The sequence below is a fragment of the Frankliniella occidentalis genome, unplaced genomic scaffold (assembly GCF_000697945.3).
Source record: "Frankliniella occidentalis isolate FOCC.00 unplaced genomic scaffold, Focc_3.1 Scaffold72, whole genome shotgun sequence".
NCBI classification, from domain to species: domain Eukaryota; kingdom Metazoa; phylum Arthropoda; class Insecta; order Thysanoptera; family Thripidae; genus Frankliniella; species Frankliniella occidentalis.
In genome coordinates, this window is record NW_026267202.1 from 488,212 (window position 1) to 493,336 (window position 5,125).

Here is a 5,125-nt window from a genome sequence, read left to right on the forward strand (position 1 = left end):
CAGGTTTAAAAAATCGAATTTTAAAACCCCCTACTCGCCGCTCACCAGCAGGTGCGACCGACTGGTTGCGCGCGGCTGGGCAGGGCGGGCTTTCTCGTCATTTCCTCGTGTGGCAGGCACTCCGCGCGGCCGGGCGGCCCGAGACGACCCCACCACCACCACCTCCCCGTCCGCGAGCAAAGATTTGCAGCGGCGTGGGCGAACCGGTCATGACCGCCGCCCCGGTCCCACAGCCGCCGCGGCCCGGCGCCCCGCTCGGCCCGGTCGCGGCGGCTCGGGGCTCACCGGCTCACCGCTCGGCTGGGCCGGCCGACTCAAGCAAGAGACCGCCGGAAATCTTCTTTCTACCGCTTCTGGGGCAATAACCTGGACTCTTTTGACTGGAATATTAGAATGGCGAACTCGTTCGTGTGACGGTTCGTGTGACGTCGTGCAATCCCGCAGCTGGCTTTGGTCTTTGCGATTAAGTGTGTGGCGGCCGCGAGCCCCGCTGCGCCTCGCCCTGCGCCTCGCCCCGCCATTGGGCCGGGCTCCCCAAAGAGCGCCGAGCACGCGAATCAGCCATTCCTCCCTCTGTCCGCCAACACTTTTACTAAACTTCTGAACCGGAGCAAAGCGGCTGAAAACAGGATGGAAGTATAAGTTTGGGTCGGGGGAAATTGCGGGGCCCGAGCGAGCGAGCGAGCGACCGCGTAGCCTAGAGTGCTTTGTCCCGCTCGCACAGCTAAGTGTGATGAAAGGCACTCGCATTAAGCTTTAAGCAGAGAAGAGTTCTATTACCGCTTTAAGGCATAGTTAGTCTTTCAATTCGTACGAATTTACTTGTTTAATGTTTCTGCGGGGAAACTTAAGTAGTTTAAGTTATGTGTAGGGACGACGTCGGTGGTATACGAGGGCGTTTTCGAACAATGCACAAGCAAAATTGGTTTGCAGATCATAATTCTGCACATTATGTGTTTCGGAAATGTCGAAAGTCTGCTCTAGTAGTGAACACCACAATGTCTCTAAACTTTGCACTCTTGAACGCTTAAACTAATACATCCATCGACGTGCAAAATTAAACACTTTGTTTTACGAGTGTACGCACACATACAAATATCGCAAACACATACAAAGGTGGAGTGTTGGAGAAGAGGTGCTCCGCGGAGATAGGACCTGCGCCGTCCATCAGTTCGAATGGCCAAAACAGTGTTGCTAGGCAACAAGCCCGAATAATAAACAAGCTTCGTTGGGCCTGGGCGGCTCAGGAGGGGCGGGGCGAGTGGAGTGAAGGGCAAACTGTAGTGTAGTGTGTAGTAAAAGACAACAGGAAGCACAAAAAAACGAGCGGACAAAGTTTCTTTTTTTGTTTTTTTGGCTGTTGAGAATTTTTTTAATTCACAGTAAATAAGTTTAGACTTCTCATATTTATAAACAAGAACTCGAGTCGAGCTGCACGTCCCCACTAACTCCCATCAGTCCACATCCAAATAACAGAGCGCAACCGCAAAGAAGCGCGCTGACACGAAAGAATAAAAACATTCAACGTCGACATCAACGAAACAGAAGGAAAAGAGCACGAACTCTCAGTGAAATGGAACAAGAGTCAAAACAGACATGTACCCGCACACACATGTGCAAAATAAATAGATCTATCACTATTCGCACTAGTGAAGAAAGAACAATAAGTAGGGAAATCACAGGCATGCGCCACAGTTTGATAGAGAGTAGGAAAAAAGCAAAATAAAAGGAAGAAAGACATTCATCTCAAAACTGGTACGGATAATCGTGGTCTAAGATTACTTGTACTTTTCCAAGTTCTGACCGTTTAGTGCGAAAAAAAACTTTGACTAGAAAGGAGTGCCGCGACATAACGGCAAAAGAATGGCACGAAATGCATAATAATATCCTTATTTATTTAAAGCTATTCTTTTAGTTGAGGTAATTTCGGTAAATCAGGGAAAATAATCACGATGAGGCCACTAAGACAAAGAAATGGCGAGAAATCCCACAAGAAAACCATTCTATGGATAAAATCGATATGAGTTCCTGGTCTGCAAAGGCTGAAACATCTTGTATGGTCTTCCGAACGGTACTCTCTTTCTGGACCCATTACCTTACCAATAAATTCTTTATAACACAGCGTTTGATATGGGTTCTCATCCATACTTACAAACACCATTTCCTACAAGAATAGTCGGGAGTATTGTACTTGCAGTCCTTTCATGTTTCTCAGTTGTATTTACAATTCTACCAGAGTCATATTTACAGAGGGAAGTTTTTTGAGATTCCGAAAATAACATTAAAAATTTATTAGAGACAATATGATGCTTGGTCAGGTTGCATCTCTCCTTTCTCGTGTTTTCCAAATTAAAATTTCTTATTATTGATCAAATTCACTTTACCCTCACGTATAATCTAATATCAAAATTCACTACTAAGCACACATTTAAAAATTAAAGTAATGGTCGACATATAAGGAAGTCGAAAATTTAGAATTGACTAGTAGACGACTCCCACTTCCGATAATTTTGGAGCAATTGGGTCGCAAGATACTCGATTGATTTTCCTATCCTATAATCAATAAGATACAAAACTTAACAAGCCGAGCGATCCCAATCCGTTCATCGTGCAGCAGAACTCCAATTACAGAACTGGTCATTGACCAGCATAAACTAAACAACTACATCGATAATACTTTTTTTGTCTACAAGGTGTCGTCAATAAAGCGCTATTACAATTAGAAACATTGTTTTCTTAATCTTGCAACTTGAACTTGACGACCATCGAGCTAAGCGGTAAATATCACGTGATCCTACATTGCAGGAGTACACGAGAGCTGCTACCACCGATTAAGAAAATGGATAATGGTCTAGCATGAGACAAGAGTTTTCTTTTGGAGAAGAGCTGCACCACATGACCGCTGGGTTCACGAGCCATGAAGACTTTAGGACGGGGCTTCCGAGCGCTAACCCGTATTAACAAAAATGACTAGGTTAGGTTTACAAAACAGATCTTTTGCAACAGCAAAAGACGTGACTCTAACAGCAGAGATGGTAACAAAAGTCCCTACACACAAACAAATTCGCAAACATTTCTTAGGTATGACAATCCAATTTTGTTAAAACTAACAAGTGCACATAGGTACTTTGTTTGTAAATACGAAAAGTCTCTGAAAACAGAAAGATCTAAAATTCAGAACATTAAAGTCACCAAACTTTGTGGTCTCAAAATGAACACATTTTCAAAATAAAGGCATAATAAACTTCACCACCTCAAGTATTAGGCTTCACCCCTTTCCTAACTAAATTGCTGAGCTCTCTCTTACGATTCCATCGGTAAATAAAATCGTTTCAACACTCAGAACAATCCTACAGTCTTTAGTTTTCAGATCTCGAACGCTAGACAACATGATACAAAAATGCGTTGCACTTTTATATGGAACATGCACCCATCCAATCGTACCTTTCACTATTTATGTCAACTTGCGGGGTGTCTTTTGTCCTAGAGCAAATGAGGCTTGAAACCCAGTATATAGCTGCTTAGTCAGTTGCTTGACGACTACTTTCAGCACACTGGCAAACAAGCCATGGCCTACCTACTCTAGAACACGCGCCCAGGACAAGTATAGGACGAGTTAAGATATTCAAATTGTAAAATTATTATTATTTACTTGTGCAACAAATATCACAGAATAACACCTAAGAACGAAATATCTGCTGATAATCTGACGCGCTCTCAAAGCACACGAAGTGACTTTCTTAGCTAGTACCCAACTGGACCACAACTACTTCACAGGAGAAGATTGGTATACAACAATAGATTTGGAAGCATACATACTTCAGCTCGTATGTAACAGGTAGTACTTCAAATGGCACTCAGAATACTGAAGTATATGCAAATATACACAAACATTGTGAACATTCTACAATAAAAGGTGGTACTTATCATTACAAACCGATATTGAACTAAAAAAGTCACACAAGACAAAGTCATGATGCTGTGAAAATATATTAAATATATTTGTATTTGTAGGTAACTTTACAGGAAATTAAAACATAGCACATAAAAAAATGTACCCATATAATTTACAAAAAAGTGAATGGTGGAAAACTTGTAAAAGGGTTCCCCAAAATTTGACTAGCAGAGAGCACGCAGTACCGATACCCACTGTTACGCAAACGGAATGTTAGAAAAGACTGAGTCGAACATTGCTGTATTTAGGACATCATAAAAAAAACAGTGAGCGTCTTCTTGAAGCAGTTTTTAAACTTAATAAAACTAGCCTGCGGCATCTCTCAATCTCTCGTCCCATTTTCTAATTCACGAAAATCTAATTCATTTTAATTCGTTGATTCTAGTACAATATGTAACTCTTCCAACAACAAAAAATTACACAAACACAGAAAACAAGACTGATCACAAGGCAGTACAAAAAATAACAAGGAGGAAAACAACAAAAATCAGTCCCTTTTTAGAGCAATAAAATAAAACAACAACTATCACAAATAACGTAAAAAATCACAATATATGAGTTCACAGAACCAGATTAAACACTAATCTTCACTAAGGCGCTGGGATTCTCCCTTTTCTCATCGCTCGCCACCGGTGACAGCTGTCCAACAGAAGAAAGACAAGGAACGCTTTTAGAGACCAACCGAGCGCAAGGGACGCGTGTCCCCTGGCAAGACCAAGCCATTCGGAATCAGAATCAGACGCACCAATAATAAGCTAATGAATGTGGGCTTCGAAATGTTTAGTATGCTAGTGAGATGTGTGTAAATGTCTCCCAATCCAATGACTTTTGTTTTTTAACCATACAAACTCGCCATATGTTTTTGGAACGCAGAAAGATGCAAGATTCGCAAAAGCCCCCCCCCCCCCCCCGAAAAAAAACTCGCCGCGCAAACGTTACTGAGTCTGGCTACGAATAAATTTGCAGTCTGAAATGAGTGCACGGCTAATCTGTCGGCGAGGCGAGAGGTGGCCGTCGAGCCCGTAGAGCTGTAGCGCCGGCGCCGCGGTGGTGGCCCCCCACGGGCCCCGGCTCATGAAGCCCCACAGCGGGGCGGGCATGGGGGGCCGAGAGGAACCAACGGGCCAGCTGGGAGGGAGGGAAGGAAGGAGGGAGGGAGGGAGGGAGGAG

General features: G+C 43.5%; 1 protein-coding gene across 1 annotated transcript in view; it reads right to left on the bottom strand.

The window, feature by feature from the left end:
* Nucleotides 1–1,336: 1,336 nt before the first annotated feature.
* LOC113210415 (glutamyl-tRNA(Gln) amidotransferase subunit B, mitochondrial) overlaps nt 1,337–5,125 on the bottom strand; it is a 15,669-nt gene continuing 11,880 nt past the window's right edge. The window contains exon 12 of the transcript XR_008011262.1: nt 1,337–4,594. The gene's annotated coding sequence lies outside the window, so the exon portion shown is untranslated. The remainder of the gene's footprint in view (nt 4,595–5,125) is intronic.